General features: G+C 30.7%; 1 protein-coding gene and 1 long non-coding RNA gene across 8 annotated transcripts in view; both read left to right on the forward strand.

Moving 5' to 3' along the window:
* The window catches only part of LOC145329866 (uncharacterized), a 241,850-nt gene that overhangs the window by 156,272 nt on the left and 59,304 nt on the right, over positions 1 to 26,274 (forward strand). The window lies entirely within an intron of this gene.
* Positions 2,896 to 18,107, forward strand: LOC145330483 (uncharacterized). The gene is made up of 5 exons (XR_013883417.1): positions 2,896 to 2,951; positions 3,552 to 3,650; positions 5,517 to 5,564; positions 17,037 to 17,107; positions 17,817 to 18,107. It is a non-coding gene; the product is annotated as an uncharacterized LOC145330483 (long non-coding RNA).

Below are 26,274 nucleotides of genomic sequence, written 5' to 3' on the forward strand. Positions count from 1 at the left end.
TGAAGCACTGAAACGGTAGGACAAACGGATATTAACACTTGTATACTTTCAGAACTGAATAATCAGAGCACAAATGTATGAGAATCGAGGCAAATTGTAAGTATTTGTTGAAAAACTGCTTGATACAGGATAATGTTTATGGACATAATTACATTTTTAGGACTTGATTATAGAGTTGCTTCGCTAATAACATTATACTTTTTTTGTCCCAGGAATCAATATATCATAAATCAGATCAATCGGATGATTAGATTACATAAACTTTTTTGTTAAAAAAGTAAAAAAAGCGACATGTTTAAAATGGACGTATGGACATTCTGGTAATGATTATAGAGTTGCTACGCTTTCTAAATCGTACTTAACTACTAAGGGAATCGCCATGCAAAGTTTGATATCTATTGAGTATCCAAACTAACCAATTTTCACCCTTCCTACACAACCATAACACCTTCGCATAACATTAATCTAAAAATATCGATGTTTCTTAAAATATCTTAAACGGCTCGACACATTGATTTTACAGATGCTTCATTATTGATATTGACAAAGTAAATTACTAAAATAACTAAACACTAGGAACAAGGAATTATACAGGGCTCGGCAGCTGCGCGTCAGCAGCCTGTTAGCCTAAGGAAAATCCAACTTTTCCAATGTTAAATATTAGCTGGAGGTCTGAGCCATATCTAAATATGATAATCCCTCTTTTCCAAATAAATTTCAAACATCCATACAGGTTTAAACTTGAAACTAAGTCACGGCGGCTGACGCGCGGCTGCCGAGCCCTGGAATTGTAGGTAGTAAACGTACTTAGTAAATATCAACCAATATTTGTCTAAACAAGGATTATTACGTTCAACAGTAGCGCAGCTTTGTTAGAAAAATACTTGATTTGCAGAGAAAAGCGAGTGTCTTTCTGTCTATCTGTGTGGCTGTTTGTACTGAAGAATCTCACTAATCGCTGAACCGTTATGGTTCTCCTTTATAGAGAAGCTTCTGATAGGTCCTTCTTTAGCTTAAAGAATTCGTTACTTTCAATGTCAAATCTCGATTCAATTTTTTTAATCTACAGGAAGGGTAATTTGATTAATCATAATGGGGGTGACATCAATTTATCTTCCATTGTCATTTCCCTTAAGTTCTCTTACACAGACTGTTAAGACTAAAGTGACGTCATATACTTATGCATTGCTGACAAACCTCCAAATAAAAATTGTAGAGTAATTTCGCTACCAAAAATCTAGCAACGTGTTTCTGTTTGTCTTAAGAATTAGCAATAACCTTGTCAAGGTGGAACCTCAAATATATTTGGACTTCATCCTGTTGCGGTTATTCAAACAAAATATCCCCCAAATTTTTAGTAGCGAAGCTACTCTATAAATGTTTGTGTTTGTCTGTCTGTCGGTTATGATAAGGTTGTGTTTTTTTGACTAACTTTTCACACATTTACAATTGTAGTTTTTAAAAAAAACTTTCTGTTTCTTGTGTTTAGGAAATTCTGCAATAATTTTTTATACAATATGGTTAGACTTTTAATTCTATATTCTGATTATTAAGTTCTGACACTCTAATGTTCGTCTGTCCTACTGTCTGATTTTAGAGCTTTGCTTCAAGGATGTTGTAGTACTTATCTTTTTTATAATAAAAAAAGCAAATGGTAGATCTCGTAATCAGAGCACTTAATAGATATCTGCATTTATCTCCTTTTATCACTTTTTTTTTAAAGAGGGTAAAAGTTAATTTGATGAACGTTAGAAGGAAAATACCAATTGTTGAAAGGAACTAATCAGAACAAGACTAAAGTCAACAAAGAGTAAAAATAAAATCCTAATTATGCGGCAACACATTTAAATTGATTGTCTTCCCTCCATCTCAGGTTCTTCTTGGGATGAGAGTGTCTGCTCCTGTCTACAAAATTCAGGCAATTTGTGTAGTTTAGACTTCAACAAAGCATTTGATAGTTTCATGTGGTTTTTTTTGTAATGCAAATATTTTGCATATTGTCAAAAATTAATTATTTATTATCTAGGGTTTGGTCATTTTTGACTTCAATTGGTCGTCCAAGGGTCCTAGGGCATCTTTATTAACTGAATGGATTGATAAGGTTAAGTTATACACAACAGACAACAAACCCTTGCATTACATGACCTTTGTATGAAAGTCCTAATTATGCATTGCAATCATTTACGCCTGTTGTAAAAATTCAATATAAATCCTCATATAAAAGTAACAGGATTTGTGTCTGTGTGTATACCAAAGAATCTCGCTAACCACTGAACCAAATAAAAAAATTTGAGAAAATTAGATTTGAAAATTTCAAGTTCAATTTTCACCCCCTAGGAGTTGCCGCATAATCATGACAAGAAAAGCAAATATTATTTATTTTAAATTTTGAACAACTTTGCTTTTATGAAGTCCTTCTTAAAACCTCTCTATATATGATTTTTTTTAGGCTGAATTTTCGTGACCTTTGCAAAACAAGGGATAAAAATGGCCATTTATTAACTCCCTTTAGGAGTTGTTTTATGAAGAACTTTATAAAAGCAAAGGTGTTCAAAATTTAAAATAAATAATATTTGCTTTTCTTGTCATGATTATGCGGCAACTCCTAGGGGGTGAAAATTGAACTGGAAATTTTCAAATCTAATTTTCTCAAAAAGCCCCCGCTGAAATATTTTGGTTTTACCTAGAATCATCATGGTTTTATGTCTATTTTCACCATACATAGGTCTCAGGGCTCGGCACTTACTTTTGTCTTGATTCAATTCTAGCCCACAGTGTAACATATTTAGATTGAAAAGAAGACATTTTACTTGCCGTTAGAGGCCTCTAGGAGCGTAGCCGCTAGTTTTATAGTATTGTAATTTGTTATTACACTGAAAAAATGTACACAAACAAATGTGCATAGTAGGGGAAGAGGAGTGTATGCTAAAACATGAGAATCTAAGTGCAGAAGGAATTTTCAGCATAACATTAACATTAACTTGTAACTATATTACATACTAAAAGCCTTATTTATATCCCTAATAATAGCTTTTAACAAAAATCATTATCTAATTAATGCAAATAATTATGCCCTGGTAAGGCTAATAAAAATTACTGATATTATAATTCTTTTTAAATTTTTTATATTAAATTGTTAATTCAATTATTTAGTTTTATTTTAATTGTTTTTTTGTAGAAGCCAATAGAGATAGTCTAACTAGAAGGAGAATTTTAACTTTTGATTTATTTCTTTAAAGTATCATCAGATACTTCTGTCAGCAATTAAAAAATATGTAGACAAAGTTGTGAATTACCTAAGATTTGTCTTAAAAGTATAATAGGCTTGCTTGCTTTTTAATATAACATGTATAACAATATAATAAAACTAAAATATTTAGAATTAAAAAGGGGGGAAGGGATCATAAATAGTCGAATTCTGCCCCAAGACTTTAATATATCTTAAAAAACATAAAACCACCCTGGGAAACTAATTAAATCCTTAATAAACACGAGAACTTTATAGATGTAATTCAGGGTAAATAATATTTATGTTAATGTTGAAAATTGTTAGTTGGACGATTTAATCTGTATCCTGTATATTTGACAAGCATAGTTATAGTTCTGATCATCCTGATAGTGGCCAGTCTCTGCTTCATTTTCTCCCATAGGTAGGTAATAATTTAAACATCTTATTTTCATGATTAAATTAATATATAAATGATGTATTATTTGCAAAACAGAACAGATTTCTGCACTACCTCTCCAAAGCACTTTTTTCCCCGTATTGTTTCAAAACCAATTAATATCTGGTGGATTGGAACCACTTCTCAGCCATACTATAAAAATTATGTCCAGCATCGTATTATATCTAGTTTTCTCCGAATATAAAAATGTACAATCCTAAGATTAAAACCATTTTTTTGTAGCCTGTGCCTTTTGCATCTTGGGGCTAACAAAACTGGTTTTAATCTTATAATTGTACATTTTAAATCCGCTGAAAGCTGTTTATAATACGATACGAGAAATAACTATTCTGCCGTTTTGGAGGTGAGAACCACCTAACAGACCAAAATATAGAGTATTAACAAAATTGGAGAGGCAGTGCAGAAATCTGCTCCGCTTGGTAAATAATACAACACAACATGTAAATTGAAAAAAAACAGGCATTCCTGAATTTCAAGTAATATATCAATAACAAGAAATTTTTATTGTATTATTTATATCGTATACATGTATATTAGGGTGGGTCGATTTTTGACATTTTTTTTCTGAGGCCAAAGCGGGGATCTGCACTTAATTTATATAGATATAATACACCTCTGGGTGATTTAAAATTTATCCTAAGTCTTAAAACCGCTGACTACCAGACATTCAATTGTATAGCTATTTGTAAATGGGAGTAAAAAATTTATTGAGTCAGAACTATGGCTTCATGGTGCTCCCTGGAAATGCCTTGAGGAGCTGAGTCAGGAACTTTTGTCCGTTTCAAAAAATCTCGTTCCTAGCCTGAGAAAATCTAAAAAACCTCTACAAATTGGGCAATTCTCAATAAACCTTAAAAAATTTTGTTTTTTTAGTGATTTCTAAGGCTAGGAACGAGATATTTTGAAACGGACAAAAGTTCCTGATTCAGCTCCTCAAGGCCTTTCCAGGGAGCACCATGAAGCCATAGTTCTGATTCAAAAAATTTTTGAATGTCGTCTTTGCATACTAATAAGTAATGAATTATATTTTTAAGTGGTTGTGTTCTAAAACTCAATTTTTTTTAATTCTTTTTCGGTCAGAAATGTTTTTGAGGTTAATTTTATCTGTTGCATATCCCCGCTTTGTCTAATTCAGATATGAACCCACCCTAATGTATATTAAAATGAAGATAATTATACAATAAATCTAAAAATGATAAAATGTTTGAAAATTATAAAGAAAAATTAATGAAAAACTTTTTTTCACATGCCTTATCCATTTTCTTTATTTTTCCTAAATCAAGTTTCTTTTTTATTGAAAATTGTTTATTTATAAAATAATAAACATTTTATGGAAAGAAATCTCTATGACCCTACTTTTTATTATAATTTCCCTCTTTCAACCATTTCCTATTAAAAGCACCAATTGGCAATGGATCAATTTCAAATAATAGTTGAGGCCAGACAAAATAGGAAATATAAATCAAACACTTTTATCAGACATTTTACACTAAATATATTTATAAAAAGTTAAATACTTTCCTGTTATTTACTTTTAATCGAGAATAAGTTTAATGTATATTGAATTATAATAAAAAACAAATTTTTATTTAGATTCATTTTAGAAAAAAAAAGGTTTTCATTATTAATTTTAATTTTTTTGCTTTGCAGTAATTTGTTCATTTGATTTTGCTCTTTAACAAAATTACTGTTTAATTGGCATAATTGGATTTAAAGAAAATTTTTATGATAGCAACAAATAAATACCTTTTTAAAAATGAATTACGACTGAAAAAAAAGACACGCTAACCTTTTTTCTAGTTTCAAATATATCATGAAAAATAATTTTAGATTGCGAAGCCCCAGATACACACATCATCACACAGTTACTGATCCAAGGTGAGCCACAACTTTTTAGACTAATTATAACTGCATGATATGCACCATTTAGCAGGACACATTTAATATCTGCACTTCTTTATTGCAAGGTTGTGCTCTCAGGTATAATATACCCCAGGGGAAATATAATTATAGGATATTGTCCATTATCCTTGTTCATAATTACTATAGTCTGATTAGGTAACTAATATATAGTCTTAATACACATCTATAACTATAAGCCAATTTTATTATGCAAAAATTATTAGCTACCTAGTATATTTATAAATTTTCTATGTGGACTTGGACATAATCTTTATCATGCATAAAAACCAAAAAATGATGAATATAATGTGTGTACATTTTACATTATCTACCTAAGTATATAATTTAATACTTAATTACAATTATAATTAGGTACCTAAATAATTGCTTTACAAATCTTTTATTCCCTGCACATTAAGATCAACGATTGGTTTTAAATGAAAGGGTAGATAGATAGTTTTGTGTTGTAGGTCCCCAGATGTATACGCTCAGAACTAACTTTACATAGGTGAGTATTCAAAGAAGAAATGTTATTTTATTAATTAGTAGGAAGTTAAAGGAATTTTTTATTAAAATAAAATTATAGATATAAAATGCATTGGCTCTTAACTCCTCTAAAACCTTCAAAATAAGCTAAATAATCCTTAGGAGGAAAGAATTAGTAAAGGTAAAATTAATCAGTACTATTTAATCAGTATAGGTAACTAATAATATTATAAATTGTGAAGGGGGAAAATGTGTGGGAGTCTCACATGAATACTTATACTAAACTTTAATTCTCTGTTTGATCCTTTTACAAAATTTAAACTTTGTAACAAAGAGGTTATACTTTCTTCAAGTTTTCATCTTGTCATTTAAAATATATACAAATCATATATTATTAGAATGCTAAATAAATATTAGTTCAAGGTTTGAACTTAAGATTGACCTGTGCAAATAAACACACATACAGCATGACCCTCGAAAAAGTTTTTTTAAGCATTTGCAGTCTATATTTCTCAATGAATTATCAAAAAATGTATATGTCCTTGTTCTCTGTAGATTTCCACATAAGTAGATATGAAAATATTTTTTTTACATCAATTAACAGCTGAGATTTTTAGAGCCAAAGTTTTGAAAAAGTGGCTGAGGAAAAAGTAACTTTTCAAGAAAAATGTTTTTTTTAAGTGAAATGACGTGTTTTCCTCATAATTTTAATACTTTTTATAAAACTTATATAAAGATGTTTCCAAGAAATTTATTTCATGCTGAAAGCACTTTTTTCACTTGCTCTAAAAGGCATTTTTAGATTAGTGTAAATTGCAAAAACACCCTTACAAAAAGAAATCCTATAAAAAATAGTAGCAAGTTGAAAGTTTACATAAACAGAAATCAAACACTTTATTTTATCAAAATAAGTTAAAAAACAAAAAAGTTACAGCTACAAACTTTTATTAAACATTTAACAATTTAAATGATTTTTATGTGTGTTTAAGTAATTTGTATGAGTGGGCGGGAATTTAAGCACTAATCTTTCCGGTCGTAAGCATTAATTGGGGAGGGGTTTATTTAAGGTCATATTAATAAAGAGGAGATATTATAAGATTTGAGGGTAAATGATTATGAGAAAAATGCATTTGATGAAATTTTGAAAAGTAATTTTTTATATGTAAAACTAACTTTTTTTATGCAATAAAAAATGTATCAATTGTAAACTTGCTCTTCTTTCTTATTTGTTTTTTAACTGGTTGATAAAAAGTAATATACTAATAAAAAACAAGAAATATTTATCAATATCCAGTTTCTCAAGCACTTTTTCTAAACTTTGGCTTTAAAAATCTCGGCTGTTAATTGATGTAAAAAAAATATTTTGATATCCTTTGATGTAGAAAATTATAGAGAACAAGTACATATGAATCTTTTAATATTTTATTGAGAAATATAGGCTGCAGATGCTTAAAAAAAACTTTTTCGAGGGTCATGCTGTACAATTTTGAAAAATCAAATAACATATCAAAACAGTAAATCATAATTTCTTAAAATATGAAATTTAATTTTCTATGTAAAAAACAAAATAACACACCTTGTATAGAAAACGATTTTTCAGGAGACACCCCACATCAACCCTTCACCCCTCATTCCCCAACTCTGACACCATCACCTCCTCTCAGAAGACCCGCCACCCCCCCTTCCCCAATTCTGTCTCCGTCGCCCCCAGACATACCCCCTACACCGGATGCTTATACAGAAATCACACCCCCACAAACTAATACAAAGAGTATTAGAAGAAAGAATAGGCCCGGCATTAGAACAAGACAATTCATAAAAAAACAGAGAAAGATTCAAAAACAAACACAAATCTCTGCAATCTTTAACTTCTCTGACTTCATAGTAGACACTGCAACTGAAAAACTTTTAAATAGGGGTTTAAACTTCTCAATAAAAACACCAATACCAAAAATAACACAAATACAAGCTGACTGTAAAAAACTAGAGAGACAAATGGCATGGAAAGAACATTTTAAAGATGATACATCAATCTATGTATCAAAGATTTTCAAGCAAGAGAAAACAAACCTCCCTCCAAAACCAATCCCACCAAATCTTACTTCTTTTCTAAACACAATAGAATCTAACATATGTGACAAAACAAAATGGAATAGAAACCATTTCAATCCAAACCGAAGCAATATTTCAAAAGAAGAACAGATAGCTTTAGAATCTCTAAAACAAAAACAACAAGACAAACAACTCATCATAAAACCTGCTGACAAAGGAGCGGGCATATGTATCATAGACTACGAAAAATACATAGAAAACTGTATGTCTCATCTAAACTCTGTACAACACCAACAATCTGGCCCCATTCTACGTTATTATACTCTTAGTTCAATAACACAAGCATTTCAAACTAAAACAAAAATCAGAGCTACACTAAAACAGGGCAAAATAAGAGGGTGGCTAACGAATTCTGATTTTAATTTAATGGACCCTAAAGAATGTGGACTTGCAAAGTTTTATCAAATCTATAAAATCCACAAACAATTCAATGAAGGACAATTACCGCCAGCTAGACCAATCATCAATAATATTGGTTCACTTACTGAAAACATCTCAAAATATGTCGACCATCACACTAAAGACCTTGTCAAAACATTACCTTCCTACCTTGAAGACACAAGAGATTTCCTGGACCTTTGTGAAAACATAAACCAATCTGGAAATCTTAAAGACAATCACATCCTTGTTACTATAGATGTAGTTTCCTTATACACCAACATTTCCAAACAAGATGCAATACCATCAGTTCAACATTATTTACAAACAAGACAAGACAAATCCGTTCCTACATCATATATTTTACAATTACTTGAATTAGTATTTGACTGCAACTATTTTAAATTTGGCAATAGAGTGTTCAAACAAGAAATAGGTGTAGCAATGGGTACAATATCTGCACCAAACACAGCCACACTTACAATGGGAAAATTAATTGATCCCAAACTTCACCAACTAGCATTAGACATCCAAGGTAACTTTGACCCTATATCAGCACTAAAAAGATTTTTAGATGACTATTTTATGCTTTGGACAGGAGGCATACAATCATTAGAAGAGTTCCTGAATGAAATCAATAATATCCATCCTACTTTAAAGTTCACATACAATTATACTTCTCCCTTTCCATGCTATGAAACAACAGATGTGCCACACGACTGTTTTTGTCATACAACAAGGAAAATCCCATTTTTGGATGTAGAAATAGAAATAAAAAATGACAAACTAATAACAGACATTTACAGAAAACCAACAGACCGCTGCCAATACCTTCTTCCTTCATCCTGCCATCCACCCCATGTTATAAAAAATATTCCTTACTCCCTGTGCTATAGACTGGTTAGAATTTGCTCAGAGAGACCAACTTTACTGAAAAGAATGGAGGAGCTGAAAGACTTTTTCCTTTTAAGAAACTATGATAAACAATTAATTAATTCCAGCATTATGAGAGCATTAAAACTCAAAAGATCGGATACCCTAACAAAAGTCACTAAAAAGCAAAACTCAAGAACAATTTTTACTACTACCTACCACCCTGCGCTCCCACATATATCAAAAATATTAAAAGATTCGTGGAGAATGAATATTGAAACAGACAACCAATTGAACAAAGTTTTTGACAAACCACCAATGGTAGCATATAAACAACCTTCTAATTCCAGCCTACGTCAAATTCTTGTGAAATCCACACTCCCTGACAGGGAACACAGAATTCTGCCAGGACTCAAACCATGTAATATGAATATATGTAGTATATGCCCATACATCGATGCAAAATCTACAACCACAAGTTCAAACGACAACAGTATAAAGATATCAATAAACTGCGAGGCCACCTGTCTTACAAAAAATATTGTGTATTGTATAACCTGCTCTTATTGCAAACAACAATATATTGGCGAAACTGGACGCACTCTAAGAACCAGAATTGGCGAACATTTAAGATACATAGCAAATAACAAAAACACGACAACAGGACAACATTTCCAACAACCAAATCACAACATGAAAGTTACAATTTTACATGTTCTGAAATATGAAGGAGAAACAGAGAGAAAAATTAAGGAGGCAAGATGTATCAATCTATTCAACACAAAAACAATTGGCCTCAATAATAGATAATAGAATTAGTAAATGATAAGCTAATTAATTTTTTACACTTTTTGTTTGTACAGCAACATTTTTAAAAAAAACTTCTTTTAGTTTACATAATAAAACAATAAATGAAAATATGAACTAATTCATTTTTTTAAAAAGAAATTTTCCAACAATTTGCTCAATATTTTGTCAATATAACGGATATAGTAAATAATAGCTAATGGCCAAATAAATTTTTTTATTTTTCAAGACCTAAAAAATTTTACTTAAATTTTATTATCATATTTATGTATAAACCTAGTTATCTCTTTTTTTAAAAAATATTTTTGGAAATATAATAGATATAGTAAATGATAACTAACTCCAATATAAAAGAACCTTTTCCACAATAACTTTTTTTAAATGTTTTTTTTGATTATCAATATTAATATATAAACAGTTTAACTCTTAAATACAAATCTTTTGTCAATATAATGGATATAGTAAATGATAGCTAATAGCAATTAAAATTTTTTTTATTTTACAAGACCTAAACTTATAAGAAAAATTTTTATTATCATAATTATGTATTAACATTTACTTCTTTAAAAATCTTTGGAGTACTATAATAGATATAGTAAATGATAGCTTACTCCCACATATAAAAAAGTTTTTTCAAAATAACCTAAAATGTATAAAAGCTTGACTTCTAAATACTAATTTTATTCTACAGTATCTATGCAGCATAACCTAATTCTAAATACTTCATCTATAAAAGTAAGCTTTAATTTTGAATGATAATTTAATAAAAAAAAGAAAATAGTTTTTTTCATATAAAAATGGCAAATATTAAAATTTATGTATATCAATGTATTTTAAACACCCCCCCCCCCTGCTGATATTGTCTCTTGCTAAAAAAATCCCATCCAGTTTACTTTTAACATCCAACTAAACTCAAGGTTGATCATATTATTTTCTTCTTTTTTTTTTTTTTTAGCAACATTTTCTGCCTTTATAGATCTACAAATTTCTTTATTTTTACCTATCTTTTAATATGTAAATTAAATTAATATGATTTATGTCATTTAGACTGATGAGGGTGCAATGTCCACCGAAATATATTATAAATAGCTGGGAAGTATCAAGACTTTTTCACTTAGTGAATTTATCAGATTATTATTAATTCAAATATTTTAAATTAAAATTAATAATATTGATAACTTTCACCCAATCTAAACAACATATCTGTAAACAGTAGAGAAGATCACAAAGAAACTTTAAACATAATGTCACTTTTTTCCATCATTAAAACAATAGAGTAAAACATTAAAGGGGGAAGGGGTTAACCTGTATTTCCCTATCCCAATGACCTTGTGCCAACTCTCAATTGGGCCTTAGAAAATCAACCAAAATGGTGTTGGGAATAGCTAAGTATCAGTAAACAAGTTGCTAGTAGACAAAAAAGGTTTTTGGAAAGGGGGGGAGGTAGTCATCTTACTGTAACCATCTCATCTGAAAAATCTCTTATATCTCATTTTTAAAGATCAATCATTATGATAATCATTTGTATTTTCTATTGAAACTGAAACTATATTTAAACCAGATTTTCTAGTGAATGAATATAAATGTGTATAATACATGGAAAACCAATTTCAATATTGAGATCAGATCTAAATGTTGTGCAATTATTTTCTGATTGGAAGAGCAGATCCTGGCCAAGGTCTGTCCAGTTTAGCGATACATTTCAGGACAAGGACAAGGGAAATCCAAAGACACACACAAAACTTCATGGTCACAACAATAAATGGACAATGGATATATTTATGTATACAAAAGAGAAACTTAATAATTGATTGATAACATTTTCACAGTTATTTATTACCTTACCCTTATACCTTGTTGTGGCCGAGCTCTCATTCAATTTTAAATGATCATCTAGAGAACCCAGAGCATTAACTGCTTGTAATTTGGTGTGATTCTCTAATACTAATGAATTTTATGATAAGTAACATCCAACAGACAACCAACTCTTTTTCTATGACCTTTGTCTGGAAGTCCTAACTATGTCACGTTCCAGACATAGCAGCAGTAACTAACATTTTAACGTCTTTTGTTTGATGTGGTGTGCTCCAGATTCAAACCTGACAGCAAATAAGGTCTTTTACATGTATTGATTGGAAAAAAAATAAAAAATAAAACCTCATATTAATAAACAAAAAAAAATAACTAAAATCAATTTTTCAATAAGAACAACACAAATGCAACCTCACCATCTTTGTTGATATGTTATAACATAAGATAACAAAAACACATTTTTAAGACATACTTTTTTTTTGAGGAAAGAACAAAAACAGCTGATGATAGACAAATTGCATCTTATTAACTCAGTGCTTTCCTGCTCATAATAGTGCTGGTTAGCGCTTTCCTGTCCAAGAAATGCTTCACTTTAGTTCTTTCCTCTCTAAAAAGTTCTCACTGCTACTGTTAAATTTATTCCATAAGATTAGTTTGCATATTATGTTTATTTAAAAATAACATTTTGTTCAAAATGAGGTTACACTACCCCTCTATTAAGTATAATCTATTATACAACCATTCCAACTCATAACATACATACATACAAGATATATCTTGACTCAAATATGTCGGATTGTAAATGATTAAAACTTTAATTTAAGTCTAATTCCTTTGGTGAGCCCCAAACAAATTATCCTGTATGTGAGGCTGAACACTAATAAATGTGTCAGTGGAATGAGTAATTGATGGGGAAAATTTTATTTTTGGGATAAAATTATGGTTTTGGGAATTATATTGGAATAGAACATAGACAGAAAGAGAAAAGAGAATGAGAGAAAATGAAAGAAGAGATACAAATTAACTTATAAAGAAAAAAGGCGAAAGAAAATTTACTTTTGTCTAAAAGTGTTATGAATTATGGAATTTAAAAGATCACAGACTGAATAAAATCTTAAAAAATAGTGATTGACGGAAATTTTAGGTATGGCAAAGGGCAGGTTTACAGCTATGTAGCTTTTTTTGGGGGGGGGGAAGGGTTTGTCCACTGAAAGAGTCCTATGTCCTTTAGGTTTGGAAGTAATTTACTTGTATGATAAGATAATTAGGAATAGTTGTTCATTATGGATGTTATAATCCTTGTTTTGCAAAAAGTTCCAATGTTCAAGAACAAATATGTCCATGTGCAAGTCAACTAAAAAAAGATAGGGTAGTGTATATGAATATACTAGCGGCTTCGCGACCAAGGAAATCTTCTGCAAAAAAAAGGACCAAGGAAATCTTCTGCAAAAAAAAATGGGGGGGGGATTTTTTTGTTTTATGGGGGGTTGGGGGTGTCCAAACCCCCAAGAAAATAGCCTAAAACCACCACAGGACCAGTAGGTATATACCCTGAAGAGTAGAATCCAATCGGTTCAGTGGTTACCGAGATCTTAAAGGAAGCCTGCAAGAAATACCACGCTTTAACTGCTGAAAGACTGCCACAAGTAGAGCAAATACCTCAAATTTGAAGCCTTCAGCTTCTATAACAAAAAAGTTATAGGCATTTTAAAATGACATTTTATGTACAATGAAAATTTTGAAAGAATTGCAATGCTCATGTTGAAAACTTTGAAATTAAACTACGTGGCCTAGAAACAAAATTATAAGCTTATTTTTGTCATAAATTTAGGTTTCCAGTAACTTATTATATTTTTACAATAAAAATACCCATTTTTATAGTCAAAATCATTAAAAAAAAATAAGTTTTACTTGCGTTGTACCGAATGTACTGTAGCCAATCAGAAGGCTGAATCAGCTTAACAACCAATCACAGCTAAGCTTGTATTAGTTTACCCCTTTGTTTCCTCTATGATTTTCGTTTAAAAATGCAATTTAAATCGAATTTTTTTCATAGATTTTGACTATGAAATGTGGTGTTTTTATTGTAAAAATGTAATTGGTTACAGGCAATCTAAGTTTCTGACAAAGATAAGGTTATAATTTTGTGTCTAGGCGACGTAATTTAAAATTGTTTTTTCTTTTATGAGCATTGGAAATCTTTCAAAAATTCCATTGTACATAAAATGCCATTTTGAAATGCCTAAAACTTTTTTGTTATTGAAGCTTAAGGCTTTAAATTTGGGGTATTGGGTCTTCTTGTGGCAGTATTTCAGCAGTTAAAGCGTGTTATTTCTTGCAGGCTTCCTTTAAGCTTCAGACGGACGGACGGACAGACATCATTCTACTTTGTATTATAGATTATTAATACAGTGTGTTTTTTTTTATGAGAACTTTTTTGAAAGCAATTTTACCCCACTTATAGTTATCAGAATTTAATGATTAATGGCTTATGTTCTTCGTTTTTTAAGGGAAATTATGAAACAACCAAAAAAAATTACAGTTTTTGTTGAAAAAGTACAGTAAAGTTGAAAATTAAAAACTTAGGTGACAACATCTAAAAATGGTTTTAGCGCATTTTTCTTATGCTCAAATCTTCTACCCTTTGCAAGAAAAAAATTGGATTTTCAGTAGTCGACTTTGGGGGGCCAGTACTTTCTCCCTGATTGAGATATGGCCTTCAAACTTTGACCTATTCTAGTACATGTCCCCAATAGTATCTGTATAAATTTATAGCTCTATATCTCAACTTTGAAGCGTTTTGCAGCCATTTTTGCAAAAGGTAGAATATTTGAACATAAGAAAAATGCGCTAAAACCATTTTTAGATGTTGACACCAAAGTTTTTAATTTTCAACTTTACTGTACTTTTTCAACAAAAACTGTAATTTTTTTTGGTTGTTTCATAATTTCCCTTAAAAAACGAAGAAAATAAGCCATTAATCATTAAATTCTGATAACTATAAGTGGGGTAAAATTGCTTTCAAAAAAGTTCTCATAAAAAAAAACACACTGTATGTTTTAAGGTTATTTAAGTTAAGTAATAAAATTATTCAAACTAATCTGTTCTAATATGAGCTACTTAATGTTTTCTTTACTTTGATGATTAGAGTAAAACACCAGAGGAGAGGGAAAGGGTTAAATAACTGTATCTCCCTTGTCCCGTCTGTCAATTAGGTCATTGAAAATCAACCAACTGTGTGTTGTGTATTAACACAGCCAAGTAGCAGGAAATAATTTGGTAGCAGACGAATTAGGTCATTGAAGAAGGAAGGGAGGTAGTTATCTGTATATACATCTATACAATAAATCTGAGGTGAATCCTTAAAAAAAACTTTTTTGGCTCACACTGCCTCACTATATTCGGATATCCGGCGTCAAAAATCAGCCGGATATCATGTAACCGGATAGTTTTAATATCCGGTAACCGGCCGGATATTGAAAAAGGCCGGATATCCGGCCCAACCCTACATACAAACATACTGTAGTGGAAAGGTAGCTGTGCAACTAATAAAAAAGATAAAGCAATAAATTATCTCCTAATTACATAACTTTATATACAGCTATAAAACAAAATAATATCATATTATATTTCTTAATTTCTTTACCTAAAAACTTTTATAATAAATCATAAGAATGCTCCTGAAAAAAAACATCTTAAAGGAAAAATAGTTCATGATTTTAATCAATTTAAATCTTGTAATAAGTTTAAATGATAATTTGAAATAGCCTACACCCACCACTAAACCATTTTAAAGCTTCACAAATATGGAGAACCCTAATGGTTCGGTGGTTTAGGAGATCTTAACATACAAGCAAAAAACCGTACTACTTTAGACAATGTAATAAATGAAAACCAGTGGCAGTGGCGTGTAAAGGTTTTTGTAAAGGTTTTTTCCAGCGGGTGTAAACCTTGACAGGATGAAAAAAGGGGAAGTCAGACCTTTCAAGTTTAAATTTTATGGGGAGGCGGAGGTTGGCATCCTTTTCTGCACTCCAATGAGTATTAGTTTTTACTAGGGTTAGTTTTAGTTTAGACATTTATATTTTGGTACAAAAAGGGAAATAATAGGATTCAAGGAAATGCATTTTCACAGTAGGGGACCTAGAAAGTATAAATAGATATTTGCAAAAGTGTACTATTATCTAGAAATATGAGAAAAGGATTTTTATATAAATAAATATTATCTTTAATATTCAAATCTACTTTACAATAATGGTCTTTTGTAATAATCGATATATAATTACTCGTAAATTTCGTCTACTCTAATAAAATGATCCTTCAGCTGGCTATTCTAACGATCACCTTCCCCCATCTACCTCTTTTACCCCATCCCTCTCCTCCTACCGGAGGAACGTACTGACCAATAAATAATAACTATCCCCCTAACAGTTAAAGATTTTTAATTAATAGCCGAACAGCCGACCTATCATCGACAAATAGTAAATTTGCATTTGATTTTTGCGAATGTGTTTAAAATTTAAGGGTAAGTTTTGACGTATATGCATATATTTCTTTAGAACATTTGAAAGAGCTATGTGTCTTTCAAAACAAGCCCTACTGTCCTAATTCCTATGATACAATCCAATGTAGCTCTATCTCTAACAGCTGTGCATCTATTTCAGAACAAACCTACCTCTCCTATTTCCTATGATACAATCCTAGTCTGTCCTGTTTCCTATGATACAATCCTAGTCTGTCCTATTTCCTATGATACAATCCTAGTCTGTCCTATTTCATATGATACAATCCTAGTCTGTCCTATTTCCTATGATACAATTTTACTCTGTCCTATTTCCTATGATACAATCCTAGTCTGTCCTATTTCCTATGATACAATTTTATTCTGTCCTATTTCCTATGATACAATCCTAGTCTGTCCTCTTTCCTATGATACAATTCTATGTAGGTCTATCTCTAACAGCTGTGTATCTATTTCAGAACAAGCCCGCCGACTGCCTACACCATCACCCTCTGCTCAAACCAGAACCTGGACAAAGCCACCTAGACTAAGGGATAAAGGTTTCTTAATCAAAATTGATTTTAATACCAAAATACTGTGTATTTTGGCAAGTAGACAGATTCTTAGGAATGATATTTTGTAATAGCAATGCTACTTTAAAATATCCGTCCGCCTGTCAGTACTACATCACATTGTAAGCCAAAGCAAAAGGGCAAACTTCTCTTAGTTATAATATAGCTGGATTTATAAAAATTTATAGAAAAATTTACCTGCACATTGCATAACTACTCTACAATTCATGTTGCTTGTACGTCTAGTTGTCTGTTTGGCTATAGCTATTCAAAAAAATGTAATTATCTTAGCTGGTATTAAAGCTAAATATCAACATGTTCTGTGAAGATTCCTTTTACACAATGCTTCTACTTTACTGGTCACTTTGTCCGTATTTCCGTATTGCTTGATAGAAATAGTAGATCATTTTACTTACAATATTGCAGTTTTAGGTACTTTGATGGATTTTTTCTTTTTATTTTCAACCTGGTTTTTGTTAAACTTATATCAATTTTAACTAGTATGAAGCTTAAGAATTTTTTCAAAAATGATTATTATTTTATAGAATTGATAAGGCTTGAATAAAGCGAAATATACTTTCTACTAAGAATTTTATTCTTGTTTTAATATAGCTTTAACCGCGCGTTTTTGGGGATTTTTTCCTGTCATACCTGTACCATAAAACAAAACCTTTATACCTAAAATCTAGACCTCACTGCACTCTCGGAACCATCACACAAACTGCGGATCCCAAAGTTATTTAATTCAATAACATCACAGAACATTCATCTAACTAAACTGTGCTGTGAAATTAAGATTATTGGTCTAAATAAAGGAACCATCTTAATGCACAGTTTAAAAATGCAGACAAAGACTGTAGAAGTTAAAAATGAATACTCAAAACGTGCACATTTAATTAATTTGCCTTAATTATTTTCTTTTATACAAATTAATCATAAAGTGAAAACTAAAATTAATAAACAATAATGTGTTAAATTAAACTAGTGAAGTTTTTCCTTTTCAACGAAGTAATTAAAATACTATTTATGGGCATTTGTATTGATTGTTTGGATCAAAAGGGAAAACAAAGGAAGTTTTTTTTCACAAATTTATAATTAGCTATGGCAATATTTTGTATCTGGTATTGGTATACTTGAGAATACAGAGAGAGAAAGAGCGCGGCTAAATAAAACTCGAAAAAAAACTTTGGCTTTGTTCAAGCTGCTCTTCGCCAGCAATCTTTAAAGTTGTTCAGAAAAACACCTTCCTTCGTTTTTCTGATACGAGCCGATAATTTATTTTGAAGCAGCTTATAGAGCTTAATAAAAAATGCCGTCTTACAATACAAATGACCAATGATTTGTATTGTATGACGTCATTTTTTTTCTTTAGCACTATAAGCTGCTCCATATATTTTTAAAATATAAAGCTTTGTAAAATAGGTATTGAAAAACAAAATAATTTTTTTCTCCTCAAGCTATTGAGAATCAGTCTAATTTTAAAGTAAGATGATTCATTCAATTAAAAATGTACAATTATTATATAAACATAAAATCATAGTAAATAAGTTGACTTAAAAAAAATGATATTTTACAGTGTCATACTTGTTTCTCGGTGCATTTTTTAACAGTGTGATTAAAGTAATTTATAAATATTGTGTAGAAATATTATTAAAATAGTTAATTGTGTTTTTTTTATAAATATATGAAATATGTTAGAAATATTAAGTAACTCTATAAGTCTTATTAGTTGGTTTGTCGATAACAATTTTTTATCCTATAAAATATAAAGTAGTAAAGTTTTTTTTGTCTGAATCTTAAGATTTCCAAAACTACTGAACTGATTGAGTTCTCTTTTTTGCAGGGAAGGTTTACATAGGTCCTGGGATTGTTTTAGGTCATTAATTTTTCCTATTTAAGTCTTGAAAAGGTTTTAGGCTATTTTTCTACGCCTCAATTCCTCTTTGAAGTTAAATCCCCTTTATTCTAGGGTCGCTACCGCTAGTAATACATCTATAACAAATTTTCTCCAATGTTTGCTGTGTTTGAACGTCATCATCCTTGTTTTAAAAAGAAATTATAATTATAGAAAAATGATAAAATGTTGAATAAACCAATTTTATGAACACAGTAATAGTGTCTGACTGATTATGACGTGACAAAAAAAAAATAGCCAACGAGAGGCCACTACAAATTTTACCATTAGTCAATAACGGCCTCTCATTGGCTAATTTTTTTTGTTACGTCATAATCAGTCAGACACTATTACTGTGTTCCAATTTTATTACCAAAATTACTAAAAAAATAATGTTTTGTAATTTATCTAAAATTAATTGCAAAGAATTCAAGAAATACTTTGAGATGTGTTTTTATAAAATTTTAGAAATCCTGAACACATTGTTTCAAAACTATTAAAGAGAATCTACAAAATGTATAAAGTCAGAGACTTAGGGGTAAGTCAATGAGCTATTTTTAAAAAAATCTAATATTTTCCTTTGCAATTTTATATGTAAAATCTAAAAAATTAAACTTTTGAAAAAGTCTAACAACCATGGAGGGAGGGGACACTAAACCAAAAAAATGATACTGCCTCCAAAGCTTACAAACTCGTTCTGCCATCTGTTAGATTCAAAACTTTGAGGGGTCATATGTAATCATAGTTAGGTTTTAAAGTAATGATGTCCAAACTTTTCTACCAATAATTATGAGGCAAAATATTTATCCTTGAAAATCAAAGCGAATGCATTTTTTTTTATTTTTTGCTCTTTACTTACCCCTACATTCCTGAGAAAAGTCTAAAGTTTCATGTTCCAATAAATTATGTAAAATGATGTAAAAAGCAATAAATCCGGTTTTAAATTTGTATTCAAAATATCTTTCTTCATATCTATATACAGTTTTATGTTAGACTAGCGGATACGCCCTCTAGAGGCCTCTAGGGGCACTTGAGGAGGGGAGAGTCGAATTTGATGACCCAATTTATGATATTAGATTTTAAAAGAAAAGTAAAAAATAATTTGTTTTTTGGGGGGAATGTAATTTTTTTCTAGGGGCGATTTCTCTTGGGAAAGTGGTGGTACCCTCCCCCGAAATATTTATAAACCTTCCCGGGACCTATGAGAAGCTACCCTGTTAAGGAGAACACGATCGGTTCAGCGGTTAGCGAGATCCTTCGGTAAAAACACACAGACAAACAGACAGACATCCTGTTACTTTATTAAAAGGACGAGACTACTTTGTATTATAGATATTAGACGGAAAACTTCTCTACAAGCTCTATATTTTTTTTTTCGCATGGGCGTGTTGGAAGGGGGAGTTTTCTGGAGATCTTGAGAATCATGACCTGCAGGATTATACCTGTGACCTTTAGTCGGTTAGAACACCTATATTTTACAATAAATGTTGTCAAAATCATAGGAAATGTTTTTGTTCTGTGCCTGGATGATCCAGCAAGGTTTCCTGGCGGCGTATTTTTTAAAAAAATCAAATCCCGCTTGTATGAAATAGATAAATTTTAAAAAGTGAGACAGAAACATTGCAGGTGGGTTGGGATGGAGGATCCGCCCCACCCCCTCACGTTTTTTTAGAGTTATCATAAGAAAAACTCAGAGTATGTTACAAATACATCAGTGCATTAATATCTATAATACAAAATACGATGAAGATTAAGACATCATTAACCACTAATCAGAATGGTCTCCGCTTTTCAAGGAATATACCTACTGTTCATATAAAAGTTTTAGGATATACTCTTGGGACACCCCCCCCCCCCTTCCCTAAAAAAGAATAGATAAGAAATTGCTAAACTATTAATATTTCATTTTATTAATTTTTCGGTTCCATGAAAAAGTGAATAGAAACATCTAAATATATGAATAGTTATTTCTCGCATCGTATTATAAACGGCTTTCAGCGGATATAGAATGTACAATTATGAGATTAAAACTAGTTTTTTTTAAGCCCCGAGGTGCCGAAGGCACCGGCTAAAAAACTTGTTTTAATCTTATGATTGTACATTTTTATATTCATAGAAAGCTGGATATAATACGATGCTAGACATAGTTTTTTCGTATGGATGAGAACCGGTTCCTATCCATCGGATTCGAATGAATACGAGAAAATAAATTAGTTCCTTCAGTGTAAAAACAACAAATATTTTTTAAAATTAGACTTTATTCCTTTTTTTGAATAACAAAAAATACTTGTTTCATATTAACAAAAAAAAATACATTCATTTTGAATAAAACTGTGGATATCCATCACCTAGTGTCATATGTAATAAAATTAGCTCCCCCTCTCCACTTCTAATATACTTCCAGCACTTCATACAAATAGGGAAGTAAACTGCAGTTTTGTCAGGGATCTTAGGGATAGAACAATGGATTTTTGTTTATCATCATTGGAGATGTACATTGATTATATATTTGTCTTATCCCGGAGCTTTATTAAAGGCTAGCGGCTACGCCCCTAGAGGCCTCTAGGGCTATTTGAGGAGGGGAGAGTCGAATTTGATAACCCAATCTATTATTTTAGATTTTAAAAAAAGGAGAAAAAAAAAATTTTCGAGGGGAGGGGTGTCCCCCCCCCCTATTTTTATTTTAAGTAAAAAAATATAAAAAAATTTGGGTGGGAAATTTTTTTCTATGGGCGATTTCTCTTAGGACCCTCCCTCAAAATAGCTATAAACCTTCCCAGGACTTATGAGAAGCTACCCTATTAAGGAGAACCCGATCGGTTCAGCGGTTAGCGAGAGCCTTCGGTACACACAGACAGATAGACATCCTGTTACTTTATTATAAGGATTTTAAGAGATAGGACAATGTATAACACCACCACTTATGGCTAACAAAATAACAGACAGTTAGATTTTTTTTCGTGGAACGGTTAGTTTTTTTTCGTTAATTTAAACAGGTTAGAATTGTACTATCGATTTCAAACTTTGCATGATAATTCCAATAATAATAAGTTATAACTTAGGAAGCGTAGCAACTATATAATCGTTACTAGAAAGTCCATGCGTCCATTTAAAACATGCTGTTTATTAATTTTTTGACAATAAAATTTCTATATTTTATAATTTTCTATTCATTTGAGTTTTGGAATACTGATTCCTAATACTGCAAGACACAATGTTAAAAGCGAAGCATCTTTATAATCAAGTTCTAAAACTGTAAGTATATGTCCTGAAACAGTATCCAGTATTTGAGAAGTTTTGCAACAAAATTACTTACAATTTTGCTTAGACTTATGCATTAGTATTCTGCCTATTCAGTTCTGACACTCTACATGTCCTACCATTTCAGAGCCTCGCTTTTATGGATGTTGTCATCCTTGTCTTGGAATATAGGCTAATAAGAAAAAGCATCAAATTTATTAATCCTTAAAAAAGAAAACACTGATGTTAAATTGCAAAAGTATGTAAAGTATCGTGTAAATAAGAAGCAGAAAAACACACACAAAAGTAAACATATATACAAACAAATACAGTTAACATTGTTAGTCTTGTAAACTAAAAGGATGTGGGATCTGGAAAAAAAACCCGCTTTTTACCATAGCTGAATGACGTCTCTGGGTTGAATGCCACCCCGATAAAAAATTCTTTAAACTAATCAGATTTAATTTAGGGATTATTTTCCCATAAAATTTACTCCTCCCCCACCAAATTTTCACATTCTCCACAAAAAAGATAAAAATATTTAGCTTCAACATTAGTGCCTATAAAGGCCTCTAGGGGCGTAGCCGCATGTTTATTATAATATGCCAGACTTTATTTCTTTCATAAAGTCGACTTTATCAATTTAAATTGTATGCCACGACATTTCTTCTAGATATACGTATATGACAAAAGGGGGAAACAAGTTCTTTCTTCGGATGCAATATCCCTCATGTTTTGGGTACTAGAGTCAAATACAAATAATGTTTACTATTATTTCTTTACATTGAAAAGGGAATTGCAAGCTTTTTTTTATTATACAGGCAAAATAGTTTTATTGTGTTGTTTTTATGACTTGGAATGGCTGAAAGTTGCATCTCTAATTGTTTTTATATTACAATAAATCTGATTTCAATACAGAATTTAGCAATTTTATTCAGGTTAGAGTCTATGCGACTTTTTAAAAGCAAAGCTTTTCTATAATTAGGGTCGGTTCGTCCGTCTGTAAATTTAGGCATGTTAGAATTGTCCTATCTCTTTCAAACTTTGCATGATGATTTATGTAGTATTTAGGTACGATTTAGAAAGCATAGAAACTCTACAATCGTTACCAGAATGTTCGTACGTCCATTTTAAACATATTGATTTTTAACTTTTTATAATTTCAAATTTTTATGTGATATAATCATCCGATTGATCTAATTTTTGGGGTGCTGATTCCTATTACAAAAAGGTACAATAATATAAGCAAAGCATATCTATAATCAAGTCGTAAAAATGTAAGTATATCCTCAAACAGTATTCTGTATTTAAGAAGTTTTTAAACAAATTTATCTACAATTTTGTCATTTATATTTTGCTTATTCAGTTCTGGCACTCTAAAAGAGGTTATGTTCGTTTGTTCTACCGTTTTAGAGCTTTGCTTTTATAGATGTTATCATCCTTGTTAACATAGTTCTCCTTTACAGTGAAGCTTCTTATAAGTCTATGGAAGGTATATAGCTATAACTCTGAAGAGAAATCGACCCTGAAAAAAAAGATTTGGGAATGAATGCCCTCGCTTCCTTTCCCCTCATTTTAAAAAATAAGAATGACAGAGAAAATATGAAAGAAAGCGTATAGAAGACAATTAAAGAATAAAAGAAGGTCATGCGATTATTACCTACTGACATGATAACTTATAGAGTAGCCTTGCTATAGCAATCATTTATGTATTATTATTTGTATACCTTATTGTTTATTAATGACCTTGTCAATGGTCGCCGCCATTGGTCAATAACGGCCTCTCATTGGCTATTTTTTTTTGTTACGTCATATTTTTTGCACCAATTCTCACAGCATCTTATTTTTAGCCCGATGAAAATGGAAAAATGAGGCATTTCCACTGAGGTTGTTCTAAACTACAAACAAACTATTAATAAATATTTTTATGCTTATTTTGATTTAGTTGAAGTTTGGTTAAGTAGACACACCCCACCCGAAGGCGTGTTAGGTTAGAAAAAACCCCCCGCAGAAACGGTTTACACAGGATTTACTGGGACCTTATGGTGAGTTCAGAACATGCTTTCCCTAAATTGAGTTAGTACCTTCCCATAGTAGAAAATTTTAAAATTACTTTTGGTGATCAAATTTTACTTTTATTTTTAGATCCCCTTCACCTAACCTGCTTTATTGTCTTTTTTGCCTTTCATGTTTATCATGCAAATTCGCTCACATTTTAGTTGAAATGAAAGATATTGGAGCTTTCTAAAAAGGTCTCTAACATTTTTCTAGCTCTAATACTTTTTGAGATATCTTATTTCAAAGTATTGTTGTAAAAACATCTTTTACACAGCAAAAAGTTGAAATAAAAAATTAGTTATTTTGGAGAAAATTACAAGTATCTTCATGTAAATCTCTCTAATATTGCTCCAAATTGACCAAATTGGACAGTTAAGGTGCCTAAAACTATCTACATTCAATGGACAATTCAAATCCACACTTTTTAAGACTTTATAAGTCAACAGGAGCATGATGAAGTGAATTTTAAAAATGCCAAAGGAAAAAATATTTGCTGTTTATTTAAATAAATTGAAATTTAATCGACTTTAGCAAGGATTTTAAGATAAGTTATGGTGTATAAAGTTGTCATTTTGTAATGAGAAAGCCAATAAAACACAATCATATGATATTTTGAACCAATAGAAACATATCTTAAGAAAAATAGACATAATCATTGAAAATAAACAAATAATTTGTTAGAATTTTAAGCATTTCCAAGCAGTTTACAAATGTAGTCTACTAATTCTAGTAATTTTTTCTAAGAATAGTTGATTGGCCTTTTAAATTTTTTATAACCTTATGAAACAAAATTAGTTTTTGCCACTTTAAATAAGAAATCATAGTATTTTAATGACTTTCATGGATGATCTCATATATAATAAAAGAAACAATTTATTCTTAAGCCACATTTTTTTGTTAATATACACTATTAGGTACTCTAAACTAATACTGAGATTTTTAAAAATAATAAATCATAATCAATTATGAGTTTCTTGTACCTTAAAACACATTTTACATTATTAAAAATGCCTTAAAAGTGATTTATAATTAAAATTAAATTACATTTGATTCTTTGATATTACATTTTAGCCTTCTCCTGTTGACTTATAAAGTCTCAAAAAGTGTGGATTTGGATTGTCCATTAAATGTAGAAAGTTTTAGACACCTTAACTGTCCAATTTGGTCAATTTGGAGCAAAATTAGAAAGATTTACATGAAGATACTTATAATTTTCTCTAAAATAACTAATTTTTTATTTCAACTTTTTGCTGTGTAAAAGATGATTTTACAACAATACTTTGAAATAAGATATCTCAAAAAGTATTAGAGCTAGAAAAATGTTAGAGACCTTTTTAGAAAGCTCAAATATCTGTCATTTCAACTGTAATGTGAACGAATTTGCTTGATTAACATGAAAGACAAAACAAGACAATAAAGCAGGTTAGGTGAAGGTGGTCTAAAAATAAAAGTAAAATTTAATCACCAAAAGTAATTTTAAAATTTTCTACTATGGGAAGGTACTAACTCAATTTAGGGAAAGCATGTTCTGAACTCACCATAAGGTCCCAGTACATCCTGTGTAAACCGTTTCTGCGGGGGGTTTTTTCTAACCTAACACACCTTCGGGTGGGGTGTGTAGAAGATCCCTGCAGCAGGGGTAGTACCCTAAAAGGGCTAAAAGTATGTTTTTTTTTCAAGAAAACATGGAAGGGGGGGGGGGGGTTGAAAACCGGTTGTTTTATAATAAGTATTATTGAAAACAACTAAGAAGAACCTTTCCAAATCCTAATTCTTTTACTTTAATTTAATGATAAAATTTTAAATAATACAAAGGCTGTTTGTCCTTATACTAAAGTAACAGGATGTCTGTTTGTCTTTTGTGTGTCTGTGTGTTTGTACCGAAGGATCTCGCTAAACGCTGAACCGATCGGGTTCTCCTTAACAGGGTAGCCTTTCATAGGTCCCGAGAAG

The sequence above is a fragment of the Acartia tonsa genome, chromosome 10 (genome assembly GCF_053477335.1).
Source record: "Acartia tonsa isolate MP-2025a chromosome 10, ASM5347733v1, whole genome shotgun sequence".
NCBI lineage: Eukaryota > Metazoa > Arthropoda > Copepoda > Calanoida > Acartiidae > Acartia > Acartia tonsa.